Below are 13,636 nucleotides of genomic sequence, written 5' to 3'. Positions count from 1 at the left end.
GCACAGCAGTCCTCAGGTTACCTCGCTGAGCACCCTTGTGTTTTCCTGCCAAGAAAAACCTCAGTGGCAAGGGATGTGTGGTTTGGCACCGTACAAATTTGAGTAGTTGCTGTTGGGAAGCAGGATGAAGCCAGCAACGCGTTTGTCTTGGAAAAGCAATGTGTTTCCCAGGACATGTGAACTGAGAAAACACAGTTGTTATGACCCCTGGCTTTTCATTTTTTGCAGATGAGCAGCATCTCACCGCTGCAGACCTACTAGCCAGAGGAAAGGTGACTTTTAAGCAACTTGGTGCCTTGTACAGTTTTCATGGTGTTTGGGTGCCTTGCATATTGCAAAACCTGGCCAGAGATTTCTTGCAATTTGGGCAGATCAGTTTGGCTACAAAGCTGCTAAAGCTGCTTTTTCTTCACACTGATCCGTTCCCTTTTTAAAATATGATGCTTTGGGAGATGTGAAAGTTCGTGTTTGGAGTCTTTTCCATACTTCCTCCAGCAGAATGGATTATTTTCAGTTCTTTTTGCATTTTTTATTTTCAACTGTCTCCAATTTTTCCCTCTGAAAGTTTTGTAGGCATATGTAACTACAGGAGGAGAAGTCAGTAGCTGATTTTTTGGAAGACTGAGGTCATCCACAAGTCAATACTGATGACGTATATGATTTTTCATTTATTCCCCTTACCGATCATTCCAAGTTTCCTTTGGAAACAGGTGCTTGGCTGTGGCCTGATACAGTCTCCTGGGCTTCTGGAGCACTGTGGCACCTCTGTCATTGACAGAAGTGTCCTTCAGTGCTTCCTCACCAGGTTTCTTTCCCATCCTTTGATGCAAATCAGCACAGTTCAGTTCAATTTTAAACAGCAACTGGTTAACATCAGATGAGAATCTGCCATGCTCCATTTTAACTTCCTGGAAAACAGCTAGTAATTCAAGTCTTTCTTGCCCAGCAATCAGCAGAGACAGCCATATAAGCACTTCTTCAATTAGATGCAAGCACACGATCAAAAGTTAAAAGTCCACCGAAAAAAAAGACTATGAGAGCAGACTTCGGAATGATAATCCTTATGGTAAAGTACGTAATGCTGCTAAATATGTATTCAAATACCATTCCTGCATAAGAACAATAGCTGCTCAAAATCCCAGGGTAGAAAATGAATCGGCCAAGTTTTTGTTATCGGGTGGTACCAATCCTTTTTTTTTTTTTTGCTTTTATCTCTTAAATAGCATATACTGGCTATCACTGGCATTAAAAACATACATTTTAAAAAAACCCTTAAGCCACTGTTTCTAGTTACTCTCCTTGAAGATGTACTAGCTGGTAACATGGGAACTTTCATCGTATATCAATTAGTTAGCGAAAGAGAACTACTGCACATGCTAATTTACTGTTTTCATTAAATGGAGCTGAACAGCATTAACACTGATGAGCCTAATGAAATGAATATTACATCTCAGTGGATACTCTGACTCAAAGGCAGAAAAGTACCTGCAGCTACAGGAATTTTCCACGCTAAATTTTGAAAGAAAAAGCAGTTCATACGGCTCATGCACTCACACACACAAATCCACAGAAAATTTCCACTTAAAAAAAATATTTAATTTCTTAAAAGAATTTATGTTTGAGGGGGATACAATTTTCTTTATTGAACAGAATAATAATGCTGTGTTTCTGCTAAATTTTTCATTGACTGCTTTGTATCACTTATCCCAGAGCCTTGCAGTCACAGGGCTTCGAGTGGCTCTGTTCCCACTGCCCCCAGCTGTCAGGCTGTTGGTTATGCAGCCATCCACAGGAACACAAAATAACGTCACAAGACATCAAAACTGTATGAACTTCCCAGCAAAGGGAAACAGGAGGGACAAATATACTTCTCTTTAGTTATGGTCACTTTTGCTTCCAGTTTGCGTGAATTAAACAACGATGTCTGCAAAAGGATGTGAGAGCTTCAGCTGGTATTTAAGCGGGACTTACATACTTGTGACCCAAATGGTGAATCCCCAGTGCTGTAGACTCACCTCGTGGGCTCCTGAAGGCCAACGGCTGTCTGTGTTTTCAGAATAATGCAGCAATAAGGAATCCCTTCAACCTTTATTACTTACTCAAAATTCAAATTATTGAAATCTATTTTCTTTTGTCACTTTAAAAGGCAGAGTGATATCAGCTGGAAATATATGCAAATAAGGTAAATGGTACCTGACTCCTTCTTAGCAGATGGCCTTACAAGAAAATTTGAGTCAAGTGAGGGGACAGGAAGGGAAAGAGTGTTAAAAGAGGCAGAAAAGCTAAGAAAAAACTCCCCACTGCCTAACAATCAAGAGGCAAGAGGAGAAAGGGAAAAGGTGAATACCAGAGAGGATGGAGTCGGTCCCAGCTAGATTCAGAGTAACATGATTTTTAATTGCACATGAGAAATTCCAAGCAGTCATGAAAAAATGCAAACCTTTTGTCCTAAAGGCAAAGGTAAGATGGAGCAGCTTTGCCTAAGAGTACCAAAAGCCAGTCCAGGAAAAAGTATAAGAATTCAAGCTTTTACTTACAACTAATTCTTGCCTATCAGCGCTCTTCAGTGGAGGCATGATTCAGACTGTTTCTGACCTATCCAAGGCATGTGCTGGAAACTGTCGGGGCTGCAGGTCCTCACCAGTGTCTCTCCTTATCTGCATGAAGGAGATCTGCAGAGGAGTCTGTATGAGAGACAGCAGCTCTGCTTCTTAACTAATGTAAATTAGTATAGCTTCATTATCTTCATAGAGCTGTGACAAATGTATATCAGCTGAAGATCTGGCTTATTCTGCCTTGTTCTGCTTCAAGCAAACACACTGTTTATCTCCATTTTAATGCAAAACACCCTATTAAAGCCTTCATTTTGACACAAGTGGGCTGCATGAGTGAGAGAGAAAGCTGATAAGGTTCCCAACAGTTGGCAACAAGATCCTCAACTAATGAGTAAAAAATCTGAATCATGGTCCTGCTCTTCTGATGACGAGTATTTCTAGTCATTGATGTCAGTAACGCAGGTCTTGGAGAGGGGCTGGTTTGGGTAGGAGGTGTTATGCTGCAGGGAGGAGATACAGACTGTGAGCCCATCTCCAAACATCCATACAAAGAGACTCAAGCATTTATGTCAAAGCTTTCACCTGGACTGACGTGAGCTGCACAGCTACGCCAGTTTAATATGGTGCTGTTCATTGCTGCATAGCCGCAATATCAATCCATCCTCCTCCTGACCCGCACAGCATCTTCCCGAAAAGCAGGATACCTTGCCATGAGCTAAGCTAAGAGGGTGGGCTTGGGCAATGTGCTCCCAAGTGGGACCCATGTGGCCTCATGGCAACCATGAGAAAGCTTCAGACTGACAATACAACACATCAAGCAGAGTCCCCTGGAAATCCAGCGAGAAGAGCTGTGTGGTAAGGGTCCCTCCGAGGCAGTTAATTTGCCCGTGAGCCATACACAACATGCAGACGTCCTATTCTGTGTTCAGTGTTTCGTTGTAAGGGCCAGGTTGGGCTGTTACTCACTGAACTAACATGCCAGGTGCCCTGGGTAAACCACCAAATGTTTCCTTAAATCTTCAGATTCCTAAATATCTTTCAAACCTGGGCTCCAACTCCTCTTTGCTTTTGAAGGAAGGACTCCCTAAATTCTCCTCGCAGAATGGCTCTCAGCCCTTTCTCCTTGGGAGAGGCAATCTGCCGCACTGACAATTCACCTTGCAGTCCCTCCTGGGCATGAGTAAATATTTGCTGAGCCTACTGCACCATCACGCTACTTGCCTCCATGGACATAGTGAAGACAAATCAGATCTAAGAGGCAGGCTTCCCCCTTTCCAGTTTCAACAAACATTTGTTGTCCAGTGTGTTGTTCAATGTAAAAAAAATGGAAATACTTTATAGCAAGAGTCACTTCAGGTTTACAGTTTCTTCTGGAATAGTGTCAGGGAGCGTATTCCCAATGGGCATTAAGTAAATGTCCAGCTGGCTCAGGTGGTCCTAAATGCCCGGTGCAGCCCCTCTTGTTGGGTCTGCCCTAACTCCTAGCACGAGACCCGGCAAAGCACAGGAGGCAACCAGCAATTCCCCCGTCGCAGAAAGCCAGGCGGTGATTGCTAATACAGCACTGACACTGACTGAAGACTGAGTAAAGTTTCAGATGAGTAAAGTCTATGTTAGGATTTCAAGCATCCCACTCTGTAGAAGGAGCCAGGAATCCCACAAAACCGACACCACCCAGCTGATTTTTTTCAGCTATTTTTGAACTCCCTTCCTTTCCTTATCACCATTTTAAAGGCCAATTTCTTTCTTAACATGTAAAAGAGTATTTGCAAAAGTCTCATATCTATGTCCTATATGAGAAAACAGCTAGTGGCTTGCATGACTGATTCAGAGGTTGCTGCCATCTGCAATATTCCAAATACCATGTCTCATTTCAGAAGAGATATAAGAAAAAATTCGTAAATATGTGACTAAGCATCATGAGAAATTTGACACCTAAGGAGCAGCTTTTTCTGCATGATCTCAAACTTGATAGAAATAAAACATATATTTTTAGTGCTAAGAGAGATTAATTTCATCATTCTGCAGAAATGGGGCCCATTGAAATTTAACTGAGAGAAAATTACAAACAAATTCCATGTGTGGACAAAATAATTACATATTCACTTCAGGCATTACTAATGATCTAAAATTAGGCTGGAATCTAATTGAATTAGAATTGGAACCAGAAAATACTCCCAGTAAAACCAAAATATTTTTGAGGTAGCTAGTGTGTGCAATAGGTGTTTTCCTTCCAAGAAAGTAGATTAATAGCAAAAATGCAGGAGAAATTTTCACAATAAATCTTTGTAAACAGAAGAAAACAATAATTTGCTGTCCCATAGCAAAAGGGAGTCCTACCAGATAGAGGATTATCCTCAAATCTGTTGGAATCCAAAATTCTCTGTTTTGACACCTCAAAATGGATGACAATATGTCATTAAGAATATATCTGCATTTGCTGAAGAAACCACAACAACAACAAAGCAGAAATAACAGTGAGCGCAGCCAATATACATTTATATTTGATTTCTTTGTTCACAAACACCATCTGGAAAAGCCTCATCCATAAAAATGAAAGAATGGGAAAAAAGTGTTTTATTGCCTGTATTGCATTAACATCTGAACTTTGTAAGGAGATGGGTCAAACTGAATAGCAAGTTAAATTTTACAGCAGTAACACAGAGCATAAACACAAACAAAACTAATCATGTATGCATATATTATATAATCTCATGTGCTTTGGTCTTGTTCAGAAGAGCCTGGAGAAGTATGGCTGGATGGGAAATCAAATGGGCATCTGCCTGCCCTACGGTTACTCTGGAGAGATGCTTTTCCAGTCTATTCAGAAACATTTCCACATGGTGAGACCTGCAGCCCTTCAGGCAGCTTGTTCCAGTGGTTCACTACGTCTGTAGTCTGTTCACCACCTTGGGCTCAGAGAACATGTTATTCTCTTTCTTGAGGCAGCCTCACATACTTGGAGACCATTATCACATGTCCTACAGTCCTTCCCTCCTTGGACTAAACAGTCTTCAGTTCTTCTGGTCTGCCCTTACAGACACATTCACTAAATTTCTTATTGTTCCTACTGCTCTTCTTTGAACATTGGCTAGTCCAAATCTTTCATGGAAAGGCTGCTGAAAACCAGACCAAAGACTGCAGCAGGAGCCTTGGCATTTCTAAGCAGAACCAAGGGACTGTTTCGCGTGCTGGTTGTACTTGTAGTATTTCCCTTTTTTCAGTACCTTGGGCAGCTCAAAATCCATTATAATGCCTAGATACTCCCTGGAGAACTGCTCTGTAGAATAGAGTAAAATATTTCAGTTGGAAAGGACCTACAACATCATCTAATCCAACTGCCTGACCACTTCAGGGCTGACCAAAAGTTAAAGCATGTTATTAAGGACGTTGTCCAAATGCCTCTCAAACACTGACAGGCTTGGGGCATCGACCACCTCTCTAGGAAGCCTGTTCCAGTGTTTAGCCACCCTCTTGGTAAAGAAACTCTTCCTAATGTCCAGTCTAAACCTCCCCTGGTGCAGCTTTGAACCACTCCCATGCATCCTATCACTGGATACCAGGGAGAAGAGCTCAGCACCTTCCTTTCATTTCCCATCCTCAGGAAGCTGTAGAGAGCAATGAGGTCGCCCCTCAGCCTCCTTTTCTCCAAACTAGAGAAGCCCAAAGTCCTTAGCCGCTCCTCATAGGACATTCCTTCCAGCCCTGTCACCAGCTTTGTTGCCCTCCTCGCATTCGAGTGCCTTCACATCCTTCTTAAACTGTGGGGCCCAGAACTGCACACAGTACTCAAGGCAAGGCTGCACCAACTCTGAATACAGCGGGATAATCACTTCTTTTGACCGGCTGGTTATGTTGTGTTTGATGAAACCCAGGAAGCGGTTTGCCCTCTTGGCTGCCAGGGCACGCTGCTGACTCATATTGAGCCTGCTGTCGACCAGCACCCCCAGATCCCTTTCTGCAGGGCTACTCTCCCAATTTATACTTCTGCACTCCATCCCAGGTGCAGAATCCAGCATTTGTTTATGTTAAATTCCATCCCATTAATGATTGCCCAATGCTCCAATCTATCTAGACTGGAGTTCGGTGCTTCCCATTCCCTATTAGTTCACTTGATTATTCCTGCCTGTGTGTAGCACTTTGCAGTTGTCCCTATTGAATGTGCAGATTTTTTCCAATTATTTCTCCATTTTCAACTCTTTTCTGCCTTGTGGCATAACTGTAGTACTTCTGTCTTTTTTAGTATAAGCACCCTGTCTATTCCTTCACCCAGACCACTACTGAAACAGAATAGAGTGAAGACAAAGCCCTGCAGAGCTGCATAGAAGATAAATCTTCCCCTTTTGTCAAGAAACCACTGCAAAGTATTTCTTGAGCACAATTTTGCTTGCAGGTTAGGGTTCTTTCATCTAAACTATGATTCTGTAGCTGGCTTGCGAATATCATGTTAAACATTGTGAAAAGCCTTACTAAGAACCAAGGTATAAAATATTCAAGGCTCCCATTCTACCCACAAATGCCATTATCCCACTGTAAAGAGAGTTACTTGGATTTGCCAAGACTAAGTTACATGAGAAGAGAGTTGGTGGCAACTCATCTCATTATAATTTTCCAGTTACTTACAAATAGGTTGCTGAATTATTTGTTCCAGAGTTTTTCTCGGTATTAAAGTTACACTCAGTGGTACGTAGCTCCCTTGCTTCTCTTCTCACCCTTGTTCCCCCTAAGGAAAGAGAGGAAAGCAACAATGATGTTGTCAATTTATGGCACTTCATCCATCCTTCGTGAATTCCCAGAGGTGGATGCTGCTGGCTCCAAGACCATTTTAGCCAGTGCTTTTTCTGTCAAAGAATGAAGTTCACCAGGTTTGGAAGAGCTAAAAATATCTTATTTATCTAAATATCTTATTTACCTCTAACTGAGGCAGAGGGTTTATTGCTGGTATTAACTTTGCTAATCTCTCCTTCTTGCTGACTTTTCTACTGAAGATTGAAAGGTAACACTGTCTACCTTGCTTAATAGTTAATTAAAAAAATTGAACATTCTACAACACTTTTAATCTTTTATAAAAAGTAGTGATGGCAAATATTTCCTGAAGTTCAATTAGAAATTCAGTTTACAAAAATTCAATACCACTCATAATTGCAAATGGTTCAGGCATGCAATGGAATGTATAATTGTCTATTGTATTTCCCTTAAATCCTGGTTAACCTTTCATTGCTTCTAAATCAGAATAAAAGCAGAGACACGTAGAATGACAGTAACCTCAGAACATCAATATAAATTGACTGAAATATGTTGCTGAGGATGCAACTTGCATGTTAAAATCAACACTTCAGTTGTGATACAGAACTTGAAAGAGGGAGATTAATTCAATAATGGCCATGAACTTTCATCTTCTTAAACTGTTATTAAATATATTGTCATTAAATGTTATGTAAATCATTATTAATTATATCAAGGACTGAAAATACCGCTCTGTAGATACCATTTCAGTGGCAATGAACACAGGAAAGACAACATGATGGCTTTTCCTCCCATAGTTGCACTGGAAAAGGAGAATTTCAAAACCTTTTGGTGAATAGAAAGTTATTAAACCTGAGGGGAAAAGTCAGCCCTAGATAAAACAAGCTTTTTGATCTGGCAGCTTCTAAAAGGCAATTTGCACTTGATCTGACTCACATATTAAATAAATACAGTAGACGATTAACTCAAAGAGTAATTGCTTTTTTAAGTCTCATTTTTGAAAGAACTAACACTCCCAGAACTAAATTAGAATGCACTTTTAGAACTATACAAGTTGAAAATTCTGTTATCTTTAATATTTTAGGCCATAGTATCGTCCTTCCCTATTTTTTTACCAAGATCCTTGTTTGTGGGTCCAGAGGAAAATTTTAACTCAATTGGTGGGATATTATTTTAGCCTTAATTCGTAAAGGCATTTAAGCACATGCTCAATTCTCTTTTAAATCAACGAGGGTTGAGTGTTTTGGTTCAGGATAGGTCTGTGTTTACCTCCTTTCCCAAATCACTCTCAGCCTTCAATAATAAAAGAACCCTTGAAGTAACTATTTAATATTTAACAGAAATAGGGAAAACAGGCTGCAGTTGTATGAACACAATCTTTTTCTCTGAAGATTTGGGACGATTAGAGTTAGCAGGAGCTGAAATTGGTGTAAAACAGTTGAGGGGGAGAAAGAAAGAGAGAGCAGCTCCTGTTCCCCACCGTTTGAGATGTGATACAAACCGGTGATGGATGAATCGCTGCAGTTACATGCCTTATAAGATATTAGGGGTGAGGACTGTGGGGCTGCGCAGTGCTCTGCTAAGGCACCAGATTCCCATCTGGATGGGAATCAGCTACCAAACAAATACTGTCCCCAGAAAACAAACAAAATGTTATCCTGCAACATTATATTAGTCCTCCACTTAATACGTCAAGAGACAAAAAACAATAAGGCATGACAAAGTGCAGCACTTTAAGGAAAGTTGCAGTAGGAGGAGATATTGACAGTCAAGGTTAGGAAAATAGAATAAAAACTTTTAAGGACACTTCACATATTCATTGAAGCTGGAAGGCTGGGGCTGCTCTACTTGCAGCTCTTGTCAAAGCTTACACTGACTGCAGCGAGCTCAGAATTGGAGTTGAAGGCCCCAGTTGAGGAGAGCACTCAGCCAAATCCTTAAGTGTTTTGTTGATGAGGGCTAGACTGAAGAAGTGCTTAATGTGCTTAATGTGCAGGTGCCAGTGCTCATAGAAACCCAATTGAAAATGCATATCCCACAAGGACTGCGGTGCGAAGTTTCACATTTGCTTTCTGACAGCGGTTCTGCTAGTAGAACCTTCCTGCCCGCAGTTTCCAGAAAAGCAACGCAAGCAGCAGTGTGACAGTGACAAGAACAACGGTGTATCATTTAAATAAATACATAAAGCTACTTATTATTTGCTGTGCCTGCAACCCCAATCGAGAGATACTCAGTGGAATACTGGCATCGTGTGGCAAGATGAAAACGCTATAAGTTGACTCATCCTCTTTTATCCTTGGACTAATACAGAGCATTCTGTAGGGCAATAAAGTAATCCTTGTCCTCAGTTTATAAACGGACTTTGATCATGAGGAACAGTTAGAAAAGGTCCTGTTGGACATAAGAGACCTAGAAGGAAAATTGATGTTAACTATGCCTTAGACACACAAAAGCATGTTGGCCACCTAAGCACACGTAAGGCTGTTTCAGATTCCTTACCTTCTGAATGGCATGAATTGACCCAAAGACACAACCAAGGAGATGTGCCCTTAGGATGCTTAACCTCCACAGACAGCAAGAGCATGCAGTGCCTGCCTTCTTAATCATGTACCATTTAAACTAGGGCTTCTAAATAGTCACTTCTCAGTAGCCATTGGCTAAGATATAGAAAGGGTCCAGGTTGCTGCAGCCACAGGAATGTTCCCACTGCCATTTGAAAACTTATATCAGTGCACTGCAGTCAGCCACCCTACTGTCTCCTCGCTTATCTTCTCTCCTCTCTCTCTTACACAGACACAGAGAGCAAATCTTGCTCTCGGCATTGGCCCAGCTTCAACAAGAGAGGTGCTCTCACCCAAGAGCTGGCACTGCCTGGGGCGTTAAGCCACGGTCCTGGAAAGAAAGGAATTGTCTAGGGCTGAAAAAGTCAAACCAAACGGAGTCCGACCTTCTTCATGGTGAGGACTCCAGCCATTAGTTTGTTATATAAAATATTGGCATCACACTACGCTTGTTCCAGCACCATGTATAGGAAGACTGAAAAGGACTTTTGTAATGGAAATACAAGATTAAGAGGCAATTTTTAGCCTCCCCGTTTGCAATATGAAGCTTTTCCAACTAAGTACCAGGATTATCAAATTCCTTGAAGGAATTACTTTCAAGAAAGCAGCTGCCAGTAGAAGAAATCTAATAGGATAGTGCCTTAACTTGGAAGATACATGATGCCTTTCTGCACCTTAAGGGCAGTACAAGTGTTTTGAATTCATATTTTTGTACCCATTAATTTATCTTAGATCAAAGAAGTCAGCTAGTAATATGCCCTTTGGTGTTATGTAATCATTTCTGTATCTTTCTACAATTAGATATGATGCTATACTTAGAAAAAAATACATTACATACTCTACTGATGCTATAAACCTGGTGAGCCCTGATAAGAAGTATTATTGTTTCCTTTCTTGTCTTGGAAAGAATGAAAAGCTATGTTGCATTTCTTTCTGAAGGAACACATTTACTTCAAACCTTGAAAATATCTACCAGTTCAGAAAGAAATACATTCAATTCTGGCTATCTTCTTTAGATCTGTGATGAGGTTATAAGGCAGAAACATACAAGTTAATATATTATTTGATTGCAATTAAGTCAGTATTAATTTTTCAGCACTTGTGTTTAGTAAGAGTACAGCTTCAACCTTCACAGCATCATGACATATAAACTCCCAGCAACTTATCTTTCAAAGATTACCTACGAGAAACTAAGCTGAGGCAAAAGATCACTATATAGTTCCAAATTTTGTCTCTCAGCTTTCAAATTTGGCTTGGGCATGGTTCTATTATTTCTACAGCTCAGTAGATCTTCACAGTAATCTCCAAAGAGCAAACATGCCAAATCACAGAGTATTACACAGCAGTGCTGCTGAGCTAAAGATACATGAATAATAAGGGTGCAAAATAAAGTTGCCAAAGAGGTGTGGACTTAGTCGTCACCACGCTATCAGTCTCCTACATAACAAATATAAATAGACCTTGGGAAAGTATGCCTTAGTGCCCCTTATGAGGTGGGAGTATTTTTCATTCTTCCGCTGCATTTTGTGATCTGATGAGCTAAATTCGAGTCATCTGAGTTAGAGATAAAGCAGACGTGGTTCTGTTAGGGGCTGAAAGACTTCTTCTTACATTCCCAGGAAATGTATCATCATAGTGTCCAATCTTACCTCTTCCAAACAAAAGGTTTTTTGAGCTTTGCTTTTTCATGTAGGGACAATTCCAGTTTCATGGAAAGGTTTTAAAACTCTTAAGTACAACAAAAACCTGTGTGTGAAACTTCAGTATTGGTACTAAACTGAACTGCTCTGAGATGGACTGTTGGCTGCAGTTACTATATTGAATCAAGCTAGTCTCATCTGAAAAAATGAGGATAAATATTTTCAAGAAAAAGGAAATGTGAACTGTACTTTAGCTGTTTGGTCTGTGTTTAAAAGTGATCAGCAGTTGGGGGGTTAGATACAACAGAAAAGCGGTAAGGGTGGCTATAAAACAAGAGTTCAAAAATTTACATCTTCAACAACCTCAAGCACCTTCAAAAGAAGATATGAGAGACAGAAAATCGAATCAGATCCTTATTTTTGTTTTTATCCAGCTGTTCACCAGCCTGCCTGAATGAGCTTGTCCAGGGTACTGCTGCAGTTGGTTCAGGTTTGCCTCAGCTGCTGCTGTCACCAGCACTAATTACAGGGATGTTCGTTTTGCTCCTACTCAGCAAAACCACAATGAAGTGTAGTCTAAGATATGTTTCTGCAACTGCAGCTGCTCATGTTTTGCTACAGTTAAATTAACATTGTGCTACAGCTGTGAGCTGTAAGATGCTTTTACCACTATAAGTTTCTGATTAGACAGTCACGGATGATTAGCAAGGATAAAGTCTGAAATATCGGACAAGGAAGGCAGAGAAAGGACATTTCCTTGGGAGGTGTATTTGTGTCACTTTGTGTTAATAATTATATCCTCAGTATTTGCACACCTAGTTTATCTCTACAGCTTTTATCAAACCTTTCATCTCAGTACTACTCACTTTCCAGCCTAAACCATACTTCTTCCCCTGCAGACGGTTGAATGAGGACAAGGACGCTGCCAGGGCAGCTACTTGATTTGCTTATGGTAGTGTCCTCAAAACCATCATTTGAGAAACAGCCTGGTTCTTTATGTGCTAAAAGTAGTTATTTGCCCCTTTTGGATCTGGAGATGGGCCAAAGATTTGTAGAGATTCTGCTGTAAGGTGGTATGGCTCTGTGGGCTGTTATCAGAACAGCAGCTTCCTGCAGCTGTTAACACACCCATTTGTAACAAAAAATGCCCTTGTCTTCAGCTAAACCAGACAACATTGTACACTGGGAGTAAAGACAAGCCTGATAGCCTTGTGTAGAAGAAGAAGAAAAACAAGAAGAAAGAATGGAAGGGGTATTTATAGAGGGTGATTAAACTTGTTTTTCTTCCAAACATAAGAAAATAAGACAAGTTTGTCTTTTTGGTAGAGCTAGATCAAGAGACAACTCAGACAATTCTCCCTGCTCAGCCTGCACCAGCACGCTGAGCTCTGGGCTGAGTTAACCAGGGCTTCAGCCAGAGGCTGCGGGAGGCAGGGATGGAGCTTGACTGCTGCTCACGCGGCGGGATGCAGCTGCTTGTGCTGCTGACCCCGCTGCACAAATCTTCATCGTGCACTGGGATGCTCTCACGTGGGCAAAGCTCAACCTCTTTACACCCAAGTTAACTCTATGGCTAGAGCTAACCTAGTGGTAAAAGGGGTGAGGCATTGCTACAGATCAGAAACTAGTGGAAGAGAAAATGGAAATGGAAACCAGGAAACACAGCAGGAACAAGTAGACAGTATTCGACATGGCAATGATTGGGAGTAAGCTGAAGAGGTGCGTACTGCTATTGAATAGGCACGTTCCCCCAGATCACCAAATTAACAGGGTACACAAGACTTGAGGAGTTTCAAAGGAATGGAAAAGGTGGCGTGTCCTTGCTAGAAAGCCAACAAAGACCAAGAAGCAGGCGTGTGCTTTTCAGACATTAAAACCTCTAGTGAAACTCTGCTGGTAAGTTTTCCCTTTTCCCACAAGGTTGAAATTTTAGAGAACGTAACCAGAATGCAAACTTACACACAGTTCAGCTACAAAGAATTTTTTATCAGTTCCAGCCCTAGCAGAAACATTTCAAAACACACCCACAAGGAAATGCTCTGAGCAGTAAGAATCGAGGCTGTCATTCAAAAAATCTCTCACTGCCAACTCTGCCGAGTATCTTCACGAGACAGGGAAAAAGCCCCATGGGAGC

Source organism: Mycteria americana, chromosome 3 (assembly GCF_035582795.1).
Source record: "Mycteria americana isolate JAX WOST 10 ecotype Jacksonville Zoo and Gardens chromosome 3, USCA_MyAme_1.0, whole genome shotgun sequence".
Taxonomy (NCBI): Eukaryota; Metazoa; Chordata; class Aves; order Ciconiiformes; family Ciconiidae; genus Mycteria; species Mycteria americana.
This window is presented reverse-complemented; position numbering follows the sequence as displayed.